The following is a 16,493-nucleotide window of genomic DNA, read 5'->3' as shown; positions in this document are numbered from 1 at the left end:
CAGAGAACCTGAGTTCTCATCCTGGCTCTGTCTTTCCCACTGACTCCTGGCCAGGGGATTTGCAGTTGTAGGATAGACTGGGGTAAATAGGCCACCAGTGTAACATTTATCAGATGAACATGGGTCTGGGAGTCAGAGGACCTGGGTTCTAATCCCAGCTTTGCCAATTACTTGTGCTGTGACTTTGGAAAAGTCACTTAACTTTCTTGTGCCTTAGTTCCTTAACTGTATAATGGGGATTCAATATATTTTTTCTTTCTCCTACTTAAACTTGAGCCTCATGTGAAACTGTGTCCAACCTGAATAACTTGTATCTATTTCAGTACTTCCCAGTGTTGTACTCTCCCGAGTGCTTTTCCCAGAGTAAGTGCTCAATAAATATGATTGATTGATTGACTAGTTGATTTATGTGGTGGGGGACCTCATTCATTTGGGAACATCTGACCTAGGCAGAAATCCTGCCTAGGAGGAAACATTGTCTTCCAACCACCTTCTGAAGTGATTCCAGTTTTTTACAAAAGCAGTTCCTTACATGGTACCATCACCAACAATTTGCAGCTGTAGGATAGACTGGAGTAAATAGGCCACCAGTGTAACATTCATCAGATGAGCATGGGTCTGGGAATCAGAGGACCTGGGTTCTAATCCCAGCTCTGCCAATTGCTTGCGGTGTGACTGGAAACGTCACTTAACTTTCTTGTGCCTTAGTTCCTTAACTGTATAATGGGGATTCAACATCTTTTCTTCCTCCTACTTAAATCTGAGCCCCATGGGAAACAGGGACTGTGCCCAACCTGATTAACTTGTATCTACTCCAGCGCTTCCCCTCTCAGGGTCACACCTGGAGAGTTTCCAGTCCTCTCCCATTCTTGATTACAAGAGGGAGAGTCAGGTAGAGGCATATCCATTCCACTCCTAGCTTGGGCAGTGGCTAGCAAATGGAGGACAATCTGCTACAAGTCAAAGCTCACCTATGTTGGGAAACAGCGGCACGGGAGAGAGTTGAGGGTGGAGACTCAAGTTTACCACATGGAAGGAGGCAATGGTAAACCACTTCTGGGTTTTTACCAAGAAAACCCTATGGATACACTACTAGGGCAATTGCAGGTGGAGACAGTGTGGCTCAGTGGAAAGAGCCCGGGCTTGGGAGTCAGGGTTCATGTGTTCTAATCCCGCCTCTGCCACTTATCAACTGTGTGACCTTGGGGAAGTCACTTCACTTCTCTGTGCCTCAGTTACCTCACCTGTAAAGTGGGAATTAAGACTGTGAGCCCCAAATGGGACAACTTGATTTCCTTGTGCGCCCCCAGCACTTAGAACAGTCCTTGGCTCTTAGTAAGCACTTAACAAATGTCATTATTATCATTATTATGGTATTGCTATGGGTCAAAGATGACTCTACAGCATAAGACAAGACCCCAGTGCTCAAAAAGGTGCTTGCCGCGAAGTAAAGCATTTAACACATATCATAATACACATAATAGTCACATACTGCGACTACGAAGAGATTGTTGCTTAGATTGTAGACCGTAAGCTTGTCACTTGACTATAACCTTATTTTGGCCTGAGAATGTGTCTACCTACTCTGTTATATAGGACTCTCCCCAAATGCTTGCAATGCGACTGTGGACAAGTCACTTAACTTCTTTGTGCCGTAGTTTCCTCAGCTGTAGAATGAGGATTCAATATCTTTTCTTCCTCCTACATAAACTGTGAGCTCCATGTGGTACAGGAACTGTGTCCAACCTGAATAACTTGTATCTACCCCCGAGTCCTTCCCAGTGTTATATTTTACTCTCTCGAGTGCTTTTCACAGAGTAAGTGCTCAATAAATATGATTGACTAGTTGATTGATGTGGTGGAGGACCTCATTCATTTGGGAACATCTGACCTAGGCAGAAATCCTGCCTAGGAGGAAACACTCTATCTTCCAACCACCTTCTGAAGTGATTACAGTTTTTTTCAAAAGCAGTTCCTTATATGGTACCATCACCAACCATGTCCATGTCCCATAGTCTTAACTTAACTCTTAACTCTGCCCTCACCTCTAAATCTTGTTCTGGATTTTTAACACTCTCCTCAGTCCCCTTGTTCCTCTCCCATCCCTCACCCCCAACGATCTGGCCACCTATTTTCTCACAAAAATTAACACCATCAGGTCTGAGCCCCCCAAAGTCACCCCTCCCCCTTTTCCATCCCCCCCCCACTTTCAACCGTCTCCCCTACTTTCATTCAATAGTATTTATTGAGCGCTTACTATGTGCAGAGCACTGTACTAAGCGCTTGGGATGAACAATTCGGCAACAGATAGAGACAGTCCCTGCCGTTTGACGGGCTTACAGTCTACTTTCCCATCCTTCCCAGTAGTATCCTGAGAGGAGATCTCCTCCCTCCTCGCAAGTGCCACCTCCTCCACCTGTGCTTCGGACCCCATTCCCACTCATCTTATAAAAACTATCACGCCTTCCCTCCTCCCCTCCTTATCTTCCATCTTTAACCACTCACTCTCCTACGGCTTCTTCCCCTCTACCTTCAAACATGCCCATATCCCTCCCATCCTAAAAGAGCCCTTCTCTCAACCCCACTTTCCCTTCCAGTTATCGTCCTATCTCCCTCCTACCTTTCTTTTCCAAACTTCTAGATCGTCTACAACTCGCTGCCTTGAATTCCTCAACTCCAACTCTCTCCTAGACCCCCTCCAATCTGGCTTCTGTCCCCTCCACTCCACTGAAACTGCCCTCTCAAAGGTCACCCATGACCTCCTTCTTGCCAAATCCAATGGCGCCTATTCTATCCTAATCCTCCTCGACCTCTCAGCTGTCTTTTACACTGTCTACCCTCCCCTTCTCCTCCACACTTTATCTCACCTTGACTTCATGGACTCCGTCCCCCTTGGTTCTCCTCTTATCTTTCTGGCCGTTCATTCTCAGCTTCCTTCACGGACTCCTCCTCTCCCTCCCATCCACTAACTGTAGGGGTGTCTCAAAGGTCAGTTCTTGGCCCTTTTCTGTTCTCCATCTGTACTCACTCCCTTGGTGAACCCATTCACTCCCACAGCTTCAACTATCATCTCTATGCAGATGACACCCAAATTTACATCTCCTCCCCTGTTCTCTCCCCCTCCCTCCAGGCTGGTATCTCCTCCTGCCTTCAGGACGTCTCCACCTGGATGTCTGCTCACCACCTAAAGCTCAACATGTCTGAAACTGAGCTCCTTATTTTCCCTCCCAAACCCTGTCCTCTCCCTGACTTCCCTGTCACTATGGATGGCACGACCATCCTTCCCGTCTCACAGGCCCGCAACCTCGGTGTCATCCTTGACTCTGCTCTCTCATTCACCCCACACATCCAATCCGTCACCAACACCTGCCGGTTTCACCTTCACGATATCGCCAAGATCTGCCCCTTCCTTTCCATCCAAACTTCTACCATGCTGGTACAAGATCTCATAATATTCCGGCTGGATTACTGTGTCAGCCTCCTCTCTGATATCCCTTCCTCCTGTCTCTCTCCGCTCCAGTCTATACTTCACTCCACTGCCCGGATCATCTTCCTACAGAAATGCTCTGGGCATGTCGCTCCCCTCCTCAAAAACCTCCAGTGGTTGCCTATCAACCTCCACATGAAACAAAAGCTCCTCACTCTTGGCTTCAAAGCTCTCCATTACCTTGACCCCTCCTAACTTACCTCCCTTCTCTCCTTCTACTGCCCACCCCGCATGCTCTGCTCTTCTGCCACTCACCTCCTCATGGTCCCTCGTTTGTGCCGGTCCTGCCGTCGACCCCTGGCCCACGTCCTACCATTGTCCTGGAATGCCTTCCCTCCCCACATCCGCCAAACTAACTCTCTTCCCCTCTTCAAAGCCCTACTGAGAGCTCACCTCCTCCAGGAGGCCTTCCCAAACTGAGCCCCTTTTCCCTCTGCTCCCTCTCCCCTCATCATTCCCCCTTCTCCCGCCCTCTGGACTTCCCCCTTCCCCTCCCCACAGCACTGTGCATATTTGTATATATTATTTATTACTCTATTTTGTTAATGATGTGTATATATCTATGATTCTATATCTATGTGTATTTATCTTGATATTTATGCCAGACTACTTGTTTTGTTTTGTCCTGTTTTGTTTTGCTGTCTGTCTCTCCTGTTTAGACTGTGAGCCCGTTATTGGACTGGGATTGTCTCTATCTGTTGCCGAATGGTATATTCCATGGGCTTAGTACAGTGCTCTGCACATAGTAAGTGCTCAATAAATACGATTGAATCAAACTAATGAATGAATCTTAATAGCAGTTTTAATCCCCATTTTACAGATGAGGTAACTGAGCAACAGAGGAGTCAAGTGACTTCTCCAGGGTCACAAGACAGACAAGTGGCAGAGCTGGGTTTAGAACCCATGTCCTCCAACTCCCAGACCTATGCTCTTTCCTCGAGGCCAAGAGGTACTAACTGTGTGCCGAGCACTGTTCTAGGTCCTTGAGAGGGTGCAATACAATAGAGTTATGGCATCATCCTCACCTTCAAGGAGCTCACCAACTAGTGAAAGCTTGCAATAGAGTGGGAATTGTGATCTCATGAAGGTTATGAAGATGGGAGAATTGTGGCCTAAGGGATATATAAAGGGAAAGGGAATTCCAGATACGGGGGATGATGTAAGAAAAAGATTGGCTGCAAGTTATCTGGAGAGGAGACATCAGAATGAGCTGGTGTGTAGTGGGAGAAGAGAGTGGACAAAATAAGAGGGGGAGAACTGACAGAGTGCTTTTATTTATTTGATGAAGAGAGTTATAAGCCATTTATGGAGGTTTTAGATGAGTGGGGAGACATAGGCAGAATGTGAATTTAGTAAAATGACCTGGACACCAGAGTGAAGTATAGAATGGAGAGAGGAGAGATTGGAGACACGGTGCGCAAAGAGGAGGCTGATGCAAGTTAAACTGCCGACTGGATTTCCATTCTGCTTTCCCCTCTTCTCCTATCAGTCAGTCAATCATATTTAATAAGTGCTTACCACATGCAGGGCACCGTACTAAGTAGTTAGGAGATTACAATACAACAGAGTCAGTAACAGCAGCGTGGCTCAGAGGAAAGAGCCCGGGCTTGGGAGTCAGAGGTTGTGGGTTTGAAAACTGACTCTGCCACTTGTCAGCTATGTGACTGTGGGCAAGTCACTTGGCTTCTCTGTGCCTCCGTTACCTCATCCGCAAAATGGGGATGAAGACTGTGAGCCTCACATGGGACAACCTGATTACTCTGTATCTACCCCAGCACTTAGAACAGTGCGCATCACATAGTGAGTGCTTAATAAATACCAACATTATTATTATTAACACTTTTTCTGTGCACAACGAGTTTACAGCCTAGAGGGGAAGACAGATATTAATATGAGTAAATGGATTAGATTACAGGTAGGTACATAAGTGCTGTGGGGGTGAATACAGGGTGCAAATCAAGAGCAAGGGCAACACAGCAGGAGGCCGGAGAAGAGGAAACGAGGGCTTATTCATTCATTCAATCGTATTTACTGGGCGCTTACTATGTGCAGAGCACCGTACTAAGTGCTTAGAAAGTACAATTCAGCAACAGAGACAATTCCTACCCAACAACGGGCTCACAATCTAGAAGAGGGGAGACAGACATCAAAACTAGTCAACAGGCATCAATAGCACCAATATAAACAAATAGAATTATAGATACATACACATCATTTATAAAATAAAATATTCAGGGAAGGCCTCTTGAAGGAGATGGGTTTTTAATCATACTTTGAAGGTAGGGAGAGTGAACACCTGTCAGATACGAAGGGGGCATTCCAGGCCAGAGGTAAGATGTGGGTGAGAGGTCAGTGGTGAGGTAGATGAGATCAAGATACAGAGAGTAGGTTGGCATGAGAAGACCGAAGTGTGTAGCTTCGATTGTAATAAGAGATTAGTGAGATGAGGTAGGAGGGGGCAAGGTGATCCCCTCCCATATTTCAGCGGGTTTCATCCATTCCTGGGTCAGATATAAAGTCTATCCAACCCAGTAATAATAATAATAATGTTGGTATTTGTTAAGCGCTTACTATGTGCCGAGCACTGTTCTAAGCGCTGGGGTAGACATAGGGGAATCAGGTTGTCCCACATGGGGCTCACAGTCTTAATCCCCATTTTACAGATGAGGGAACTGAGGCACAGAGAAGTTAAGTGACTTGCCCACAGTCACACAGCCGACAAGTGGCAGAGCTGGGATTCGAACTCATGAGCCCTGACTCCAAAGCCCGTGCTCTTTCCACTGAGCCACGCTGCTTCTCTGAGCCACGCTGCTTCTCTATTCCGTATTCTCTAACCCAGTATTCTCTAACCCAGTATTCCGTCTCTGACAGTGAGGTCACTTTTTGAGGTTGGAGAGTTTTAATATTAGGATCTTAGTGCACCCGGCAGTTCTGTAGCGGGTAGAGCACAGGCCTGGGAGTCAGAAGGTCATGGGTTCTAATCCTGGCTCCGCCACCTGTCTGCTGTGTGACCTTGCACAAGTCACTTCACTTCTTTCTGCCTCAGTTACCTCAACTGTAGAATGGGGATTGAGACTGTGAGCCTCATTCATTCATTCAATAGTATTTATTGAGCCCTTACTATGTGCTGAGCACTGTACTAAGCGTTTGGCTCATGTGAGACAGGGACTGTGTCCAACCTGATTTGCTTGTATCCACTCCAGTGCTTAGTACAGTGCCTGGCACACAGTAAGTGCTTAACCAATATCTCAATTACTATTATCATTATTTAGCCCCACGGCCGTACATATATCCATCACTGTAATTTGTTTATAATTTTATATTAATGTCTGTCTCCACCTCTAGAGTATAAGCTTGTGGTGGGCAGGGAATGTGTTTATTGTTATGTTGTACTCTCCCAAGTGCTTAGTACAGTGCTCTGCACCCAGTAAATACAGTTGAATGAATGAATGAAAGTTTGCAGGCAGGATAAGGTTCTATTGGGGCTCCATGCTCGTGCACCTTGAAGTGGCTGCCATGACTGACCGCCACCATCCCATGGCTTATAGGTTTGAAACCCCTAGAAGGCATGTCTGGTTGCTGAGGTTTGAGGTAATGCTGAATGACCCATCTCTTCCTGCGCTAGCAAGTCTCCAAACTAATAAATTCCAAGCCACACAGATTACTTAGGCAGCCACTTTAAATAGAGACAGATAGACAGCATTTACCTAGCTAAAGATTTCAGCAACAACAGGAGGTATTCAACAGAATCTTTAACTAAATCAAGGAATAGGGGTCAATCCCTGATCTGGGTTTAAATTAAGAACAAATACCAAATCTTGGAAGGGCAGTTATTCCAGGATCAATTTTAAGATTCTGTTAGCTACTGTTAATCTGTCCCAAATGAAACACCCCAAATTTCCAGCTAAAGCTTTTTCCCCATGACTTTCCCACCACTGCAGTCAGCATCATCCCCTTGATTCAATAATTTATTGCTATTGTTTTAATGAGATGTTCATCCCCTTGATTCTATTGCTATTGTTCTTGTCTGCCCTTCTCCCCCGATTAGACTGTAAGCCCGTCAAAGGGCAGGGACTGTCTCTGTTACCGATTAGTACATTCCAAGTGCTTAGTACAGTGCTCTGCACATAGTAAGTGCTCAATAAATACTAGTGAATGAATGAATCACCATCCATCTACCATCTCTCAAGTTCATAACCTTGGCTTAGCCTAGGCTCATCTCTCACATTCAACCCACATATTCTATTACCCAGTCCTGTAACATCTCTAAAATCTGCTTTTTTCTCTCCATTCATGTTAAATGTCTGTCTCCCTCTGTCTAGACTATAAGCTTGTTATGGGCAGGGAACATGTCTGCTAATTCTGTTGTACTGTACTCTCCCAGATGCTTAATACAGTGCTCTGCACATAGCAAGCATTCAATAAATCACAGTCTTCCAAGCCCTTATCCTATTCCATCTTGAAACTCCATCAGCGGCCTCACGGACCTCCCTGCCTCCTGTCACCGCTCCAGTCTAAACATCACACTGCTGCCCAGATCATTTTTCTATAAAACATTCAATCCGTGTCCTCCCACTCCTTAAGAACCTCCAGTGGTTGCCCATCTGCCTCCATATCAAACAGAAATTCCTGCATAGTAGATAGAACATGGGTCTGTTAGTCAGAAGGTCATGGGTTTTAATTCCGGCTCTGCCACTCGTCTGCTGTGTGACCTTTGGCAAGTCACTACACTTCTCTGGGCCTCAGTTACCTCATCTGTAAAATGAAGATTGAGGCTATGAGACTGACATGGGATAAGAATTCTGCCCTACACGATTTGTTTATAGCCACCCCAGTGCTTAGTACAGTGCCTGACACATAGTAAGCAGTTAAGTGCTTACTGGAACTTAATGGAAAGAGCACGGGCTGGGGAGTCAGAGCTCATGGGTTCAAATCCTGGCTCTGCCGCTTGTCAGCTGTGTGATTTTGGGCAAGTCACTTAACTTCTCTGTGCCTCAGTGACCTCAACTGTAAAACGGGCATTAAGACTGTGAGCTTCACATAGGCCCACCTGATCACCTTGTATCCACCCAGCGCTTAGAACAGTGCTTTGCACACAGTAAGCACTTAACAAATGCCATAATAATAAAAATAACAAATACCATAATTATTATCCAAGGTCCTCTCTAATCCTCCAACCTACATACTCTATTTCTCTAACACCAACCTACACTCAGTACCTTGATCTCATCCATCTTACCACCTACCACTTGCCCACCTCCTGCCTCTGATCTGGCACACCAACCTCCTTTATATTCGACAGATAACTCTCTCCCCACCTTCAAAACCCTCTTAAAATCACATCCATCTTCTCCAAGAGACCTTCCCGACTTCCTTCTACATCACCTATGCACTTGGATCTATACCCCCTTAATCACTTGATAATTACCCCACTCTCACCCCACAGCTCTTATGTAAATGTACTTATTCTTTCCTTTTCCCCATCTCTTATTTATTTTAATGTCTGTCTCCCCCTCTAGACTAAACTCCTTGTGGACAAGTAACATGGCCTAGTGGAAAGAGCATAGACCTGTGAGTCAGAGGACCTAGATTCTAACCCCAGCTCCATCACTTACCTGCTGTGTGACCTCAGAAAAGTCACTTAACTTCTTTGTGCCTCAGTTACCTCATCTAAGAAATGGGGATGCAATTCCTGTTCTGCTTCCTACTTAGACTGTAAGCCTCCTTTTGTACCTGATTATCTGATACCTACCCCCAGAGTTTAGTACAGTGCTTAAGTACCACGGGGGGTTGTGTCTACCAACTCTACTGTAATGTGCTCTCCCGAGGGTTTAGTTCAGTGCTCTGCACACTGTAAGCACTCAATAAATACCAATGATCGATTAAAAAGAATTATTGTATTTGTTAAGCACACACTTTGTGCCAAACACTGTAGTAAGCACTGGGGAAGGTACAAGGTAATCAGGTCAGACACAGTCCCAGCCTCTTATGAGGTTCACAGACCAAGGGGGAGGGAAAACAGGTATTTAATCCCAATTTTTCCAGATGGGAAAACTGAGTCATAGAGAAGCTAAATGGCTTACTCAAGATTACGCATCAGTCAAAAGGAAGAGCTGAGATGAGAACCCAGGACCTCTGACTCCCAGGCTTGTGTTCATTCCATTAGCACGTGCTGTTGCTCGGAAGCCACTGCTCCACTTTCTTTTCACCTTTTTGGTTGGCATGCAGACCACAGGTCCTTCTTATTTCTCCTTCCCAACCCCATTCTTCTTTGTGATCACCAGCTACAGAGCCAATTAAATAAAACACCAGTTACATAACTATGTGGGGATTTATTTGTACACATCCTCAGTACTCATGCATATTCAATTATGCATTCAGTGATTTGTAAATATTTGTCAGTCTGTCTCCCCCCATGAGAGGAGGGAATGTGTCTCATCCTTCTATTTTGTTTTCTCAAAAACTAAGTACAGTGCATTGTGCCAAGAGGGTGCTCAATCAATACCAATACTGCTAAACTATAAGACTTAAGACAGTAAGCTTCTTGTGGGCAGGGAATATGTCACCAAATCTAATCATTCATTCATTCAATTGTATTTATTGAGTGCTAACTGTGTAGAACACTGTACTAAGCACTTGGAAAGTACAATTTGGCAACAAATAGAGACAATCTCATACTGTACCCTCCCAAGCACTTAGTTCAGTGCTCAGCGCATGGTAAGCACTCAATACATACAACTGATTGATTATTACTACTACTACTAATAATAATAATTTTGGTATTTGTTAAGCGCTTATTATGTGCAGAGCACTGTTCTAAGCGCTGGGGTAGATACAGGGTAATCAGGTTGTCCCATGTGAGGCTCACAGTTAATCCCCATTTTACAGACGAGGTAACTGAGGCACAGAGAATTAAAGTGACTTGCCCAAAGTCGCACAGCTGACAAGTGGCAGAGCCGGGATTCCAACCCATGACCTCTGACTCCCAAGCTCGGGCTCTTTCCACTGAGGCACGCTGCTTTTCTGTTAGTAACAAGTGGATTAAGTACTTGCTCTGCACCAAACACTGTACTAAGCATTGGAGGAGCTGTATTCTAATCAGGTTGGACACAGTCCCTGTCCCTCATGGAGGTCACAGTCTGAGTAGAATCCCTATTCTATAGATGAGGAAACTAGGGGCCAGAGATGTTAAGTGACTCACCCAAGGTCACACACCAATCGAGTGGTGAAGCCAGGATTAAAACCCAGATCCTCCGACTCCTAAGTCCACGTCTTTCATTAGCCCTCATTACTCCTCTACTTATTATTCCTACTGCTGCTGCTATTACATAATTACGCACTTCCATCCCTACAGACAGTCGGACAGGAACTACCTCTCCTTCTGGCTCCTCCATGTCCAATTCTTCCACTGTAATTGGCAGTCTTCCATCTGATTGTCACCACGTAAGCAAATGCCATCTACATACCTATATCTCTCCCCCTGGGAGGAGTCCTGAGAAGCATGGCTCAGTGGAAAGAGCACGGGCTTTGGAGTCAGAGGTCATGGGTTCGAATCCTGGCTCTGCCACTTGTCAGCTGTGTGACTGTGGGCAAGTCGCTTAACTTCTCTGTGCCTCGGTGACCTCATCTGTAAAATGGGGATTAAGACTGTGAGCCCCACATAGGACAACCTGATTCCCCTGTGTCTACCCCAGCGCTTAGAACGGTGCTCTGCACATAGTAAGGGCTTAACAAATACCAACATTATTATTCTCTGTTCTAGAGACTTCTGAGCCTTTTCCCTTTTTCTAGAGGAGGGGCAACAACTTAATTATCTATAATAAAAGGTGTCAGGATATTAAAGGAACCATGAGCCGGTTGCCCCCTTGGACACCCACCTTCTAGTTAGGATGACCACTCTACACCCCTCTCTACTCTCCCTCCCGGGAATTGTTTCAGTGTTCCAGCAAGGATTGAGCTTTAAAGACTTTCTCCAAATCCTTCTTCAACCTGCTGATATTATCTATTGCACAGACTTCTGTGGGAATGGATTCCATCTGCTCACCACCCCCTGTTTAAAGTATTTTCTTTCATTTGTTTGGAACCTACCACCTTCCAGCTATAATGTTTAGACTGTGAGTGTCTCACTTGCAGGGATTAAATACTTAGAATAGCCTTTTTGCAATTCAGTTACTTCCCTATTAATGATCTGTGCATTAGGCAGTTAGCACAAAAGTGCGATAGATCTTGAATCTTGCTTTAACTCCTTTTAACTCACTTCTGCATTCTTTCACCTTTGTGCTCCAGGTGTAGAAAGATGCTCTGTTACTGGAAAAATGGCGTGCCAATGAGAAAACAGATGTGTAAATTGCATTTGGCCAGCTTTCATATTTAATTTTTCCCTTAAACTGTGTTATTACCTCCTAGGCACTTTCGGCTACACGTTTGTTCAGACCAGATAATATACCCTCACAGTTTTTCAGGGGGAAGAAAGGGTTTTTAATGAAAATGCCACTTTTAATAAGAAACCTTGATAATATGCGGCCTTGGTTGTTCCAGCAGAGATATTAATGCCTCACACTCTTTTTTTAAGAATTCAATAACTAGAAGGGGGAAGGGAGAAGTGTTACAGTACTTCAGAAATCAGAAAAACAACACTGGAAAGAGCAATGAAATTATCTTTGGACCTGACAAATATCTAAAATAGAATTCGGAGCAGTGCCAGTGAATTTTTACAACATTTTCTCAGAATGTTACCTTTTCATAGGTCCAAAAAGTGGAGAAAACAATAGGTTAAATGGATAAGTATGAATGAATTCTTCCCTTCAAGGTTTCAGACTGTATAGATATAAAGTACTCTAATAATTGCCCAATTTGGAATAAAATGTGCATTTGCAAGCAGTCTCTTCACGTAAATAATCTCTTCCTTCTAGAGAGCTACCGAGATGTATCTCCCCAGACTGCTGAGTAGCCTGGTTATCTCAGATGAAGCTTATACAGCAGTTCGTATTTTTTTTTTCGTGGGGAGATGGCATTTGTTAAGTGCTTTATTGTGTGTCAAGCACTGTTCCAAGCACTGGGGATGATGCTGATTAATTGGGTTGAACACAGTGCTTACCCCACATAGTGCTCAAAGTCTGTCAACCTTTTCATACGCATATGTCTCTCATCATCAGCATGGACTAGTGGAAAGAGCGCAGGCCTAGTGGAAGGAGCGCAGGCCTTGGAGTCAGGAGACCTGTAGTTTAATTTCGATTCCTCCACTTGCCTGCTGTGTGACCTTGGGCAAGTCACTTAATTTCTCTGTGCCTCAGTTTCCTCATTGATAAAATGAAGATTCAATACCTCTTCTCCCTCCCCTTTAGATTGTGAGCCCCATTTGGGACAGGGACTGTGTTTGACCTGATTATCTTCTATCTTTTCCCAGCACTCAGAATAATGCTTGACACATAGTAATAGTAATGATAATACTTCTGATATTTTTAAATGCATATTATGTATCAAACGTTGTTCTAAACGCTGTACCGGTTACAGGTTAATCAGTTCGGATGCAGTCCCAGTCCCCTTTGGGGCTCACAGTCTAAGTAGGAGGGAAAATGGGTATTTTATCCCCATTTTACAGTCAAGAAAACTAAAGCATAGAGAAGATAAGTGCCTTTCTCAAGGTCATATAGCAGACAAGTGGTGGAGCGGGGATTAGAACCCAAGACTCCTGACTCCCAGGCCCATACTCATCCCCCTAGGCCATGCTGTTTCAAAAATTAAGGAATTAACAATCAAGCAATTAATTGTATTTATTGAGCACTTACTATGAGCACTGTACTAAGCACTTTGCAGAGGACAATCCTAGCTTGCCTTGATTATATTATCAGCCTCCATGCTGCCTTCACAGCCTCCTGTCTTTCGCCACTCCAGTCCATATTTCACACTGCTGCCCAGATCATGTTTCTACAAAAATAAACAGTCCATGTTTTCCCAATCCTTAAGAACCTCCAGTGGTAGCCCCATCCACTGCCGTACCAAATGGAAATGGCTTACCATTAATAATAATGTTGGTATTTGTTAAGCGCTTACTATGTGCAGAGCACTGTTCTAAGCGCTGGGGTAGACACAGGGAAATCAGGTTGTCCCACGTGGGGCTCACAGTCTTAATCCCCATTTTACAGATGAGGTAACTGAGGCACAGAGAAGTTTAGTGACTTGCCCACAGTCACATAGCTGACAAGTGGCAGAGCCGGGATTCAAACTCATGATCTCTGACCCCAAAGTCCGTGCTCTTTCCACTGAGCCACACTGCTTCTCATGGCTTTAGAGCACTAAATCGCCTTGCCCCCTCATACTTCACTTCGCTACTCTCCTATCACTAACCCATCCTGCAACTTCATTTCTTGAATGCCAACCTACTGACTGTACTTCTATCTTGTCTATTTCACAGCTGACTTCTCACCCATTTCCTGCCTCTGGCCTGTAACACCCTCTCTCCTCCCAGCATGGCTCAGTGGAAAGAGCCTGGGCTTGGGAGTCAGAAGCCATGGGTTCGGATCCCGGCTCTGCCACTTGTCAGCTGTGGTGACTGTGGGCAAGTCACTTCATTTCTCTGTGCCTCAGTTACCTCATCTGTAAAATGGTGATTAACTGTGAGCCTCACGTGGGACAGCCTGATGACCCTGTATCTACCCCAGCGCTTAAAACAGTGCTCTACACATAGTAAGCACTTAACAAATACCAACATCATCATCATTATATGAGGGCCAATGACTATTCCCTGCTTCAAAGATTTATTGAAGGTCCATCTTCTCCAAGAGGCCTTCCCTGACTAAGCCCCTTTTTCCTTTTCTTCCATTCCCTTTTCATGCATTCATTCAATAGTATTTCTTGAGTGCTTACTATGTGCAGAGCACTGGACTAAGCGCTTGGAATGTACAAGTCGGCAACAGATAGAGACAGTCCCTGCCCATTGACGGGCTTACAGTCTAATCGGGGGAGACAGACAACAACAGTAGTAATAAATAGAATCAAGGGGATGCACATCTCATTAAAACAATAGCAATAAATAGAATCAAGGGGATGTACATCTCATTAACAAAATAAATAGGGTAATGAAACTATATACAAATGAGCAGACGAGCATAGTGCTGAGGGGAGGGGAAGGGAGAGGGGGAGGAGCAGAGGGAAAGGCGGTGAAAAGGGGGCTTAGCTGAGGGAAGGTGAAGGGGAGGCAGAGAGGCAGCAGCGGGAGTAGAGGGAAAAGGGGAAGCTCAGTGTGGGAAGGCCTCCTGGAGGAGGTGAGCTCTCAGTAGGGCTTTGAAGAGGGGAAGAGAGTGTGGGGGAGGTGAGGAGGGAGGGCATTTCAGGAACGCGGGAGGATGTGGCCCAGGGGTCGACGGCGGGATAGGCGAGAACGGGGAACGGTGAGGAGGTGGGCGGCAGAGAAATGGAGTGTGTGGGGTGGGCGGTAGAAAGAGAGAAGAGAGGAGAGGTAGGAGGGGGCAAGGTGATGGAGAGCCTTGAAGCTTAGAGTGAAAAGTTTTTGTTTCATATGGAGGTTGATAGGCAACCACTGGAGGTTTTTGAGGAGGGGAGTGACATGCCCAGACCATTTCTGTAGGAAGATGATCCGGGCAGCGGAATGAAGAATAGACTGTAGCGGGGAGAGACAGGAAGAAGGGAGATCAGAGAGGAGGCTGACACAATAATTCAGTCGGGATATTATGAGAGCTTGTACCAGAATGGTAGCAGTTTGGATGGAGAGGAAAAGGGCAGATCTTGGCAATATTGTGAAGGTGGGACCGGCAGGAGTTGGTGATGGATTGGTTGTGTGGGGTGAATGAGAGAGCCGAGTCAAGGACGACACCAAGGTTGCGGGCCTGTGAGACGGGAAGTATGGTAGTCCTGTCCACAGTGACAGGGAAGTCAGGGAGAGGACAGGGTTTAGGAGGGAAGATAAGGAGCTCAGTCTTAGACATGTTGAGCTTTAGGTGGCGGGCAGACATCCAGGTGGAGACGTCCTGAAGGCAGGAGGAGATACGAGCCTGGAGGGAGGGGGGAGAGAACAGGGGAGGAGATGTAGATTTGGGTGTCATCTGTGTAGAGATGATAGTTGAAGCCTTGGGAGCAAATGAGTTCACCAAGGGAGTGAGTGTAGATGGAGAACAGAAGAGGGCCAAGAACTGACTCTTGAGGAACCCCAACAGTTAGTGGATGGGAGGGGGAGGAGGAGCCTGCGAAGGAGACCGCCTTCTTCTCTTCTTCTTCTCTTCTGCCTTCTGCATTGCCCTGACTTGCTTCCTTTATTCATCCCCACTCCAAACCCCACTGTATTTTTGTATCCATAATTTACTCATTTACATTATTGCCTCTCTCCCCCCTACACTGTAAGCTCGTTGTGGGCAGGGAAGGTGTCTGTTACATTATTATTTGGTACTCTGCCATGCACTTAGAACAGTGCTCTGCACACAGTAAGTGCTCAGTAAATATGATTGAATGATTGATTACAATATAACAGAATTGGAAGATATGTTCCCTGCCCAGAATGAGCTTAAAGTCTGAAGACTATAATGCCCCAGTTATTATTATTGATACTAAATTGAAGATTATTTACTGTACTCCTACTGTGGACAAAGTTTTCTACTAGGTTCTTGGGAGAGAGGCAGAAAAACTGAGCCACAATCCCTACCTTAAATACGAGATTTCATTCTTAAACGAAAGGTGAGAAGACGTAAGTGAAAAAACACGCAATTCTAAAAAAGATAATAATCTTAATGAAAGTGGGTAAATCAATGACAAATGGATAAACAAGGAAGAATATGGAACTCCCAGCAAGTTGGAGGGGGAAGAGCATTTCAGGGCAGTGGAGAAGGTGTGATCTGTTAATGAAGAGAAGCGGCATGGCAGAGTGGATAGAGCATAGTCCCGGGAATCAGAAGGTGGTGGGTTTTAATCCTGCTCTGCCATTTGTCTGCTATGTGACCTTGGGCAAGTCATTTCACTTCTCTATGTTTCTGTTACCTTATCTGCAAAATGCGGG

The 16,493-nt window shown here is 45.3% G+C and overlaps 1 protein-coding gene and 1 non-coding gene across 2 annotated transcripts in view; both read left to right on the top strand.

The window, feature by feature from the left end:
• Positions 1–16,493, top strand: part of NKAIN2 (sodium/potassium transporting ATPase interacting 2) — a 1,127,517-nt gene that overhangs the window by 778,012 nt on the left and 333,012 nt on the right. The window lies entirely within an intron of this gene.
• Positions 824–961, top strand: LOC114809356. The gene has a single exon (XR_003757143.1). It is a non-coding gene; the product is annotated as a small nucleolar RNA SNORA7 (small nucleolar RNA).

Source organism: Ornithorhynchus anatinus, chromosome 2 (assembly GCF_004115215.2).
Source record: "Ornithorhynchus anatinus isolate Pmale09 chromosome 2, mOrnAna1.pri.v4, whole genome shotgun sequence".
Lineage (NCBI taxonomy): Eukaryota > Metazoa > Chordata > Mammalia > Monotremata > Ornithorhynchidae > Ornithorhynchus > Ornithorhynchus anatinus.
The sequence above is the reverse complement of the archived record's forward strand: the minus strand, read 5'-3'. Positions and strand labels throughout refer to the sequence as shown.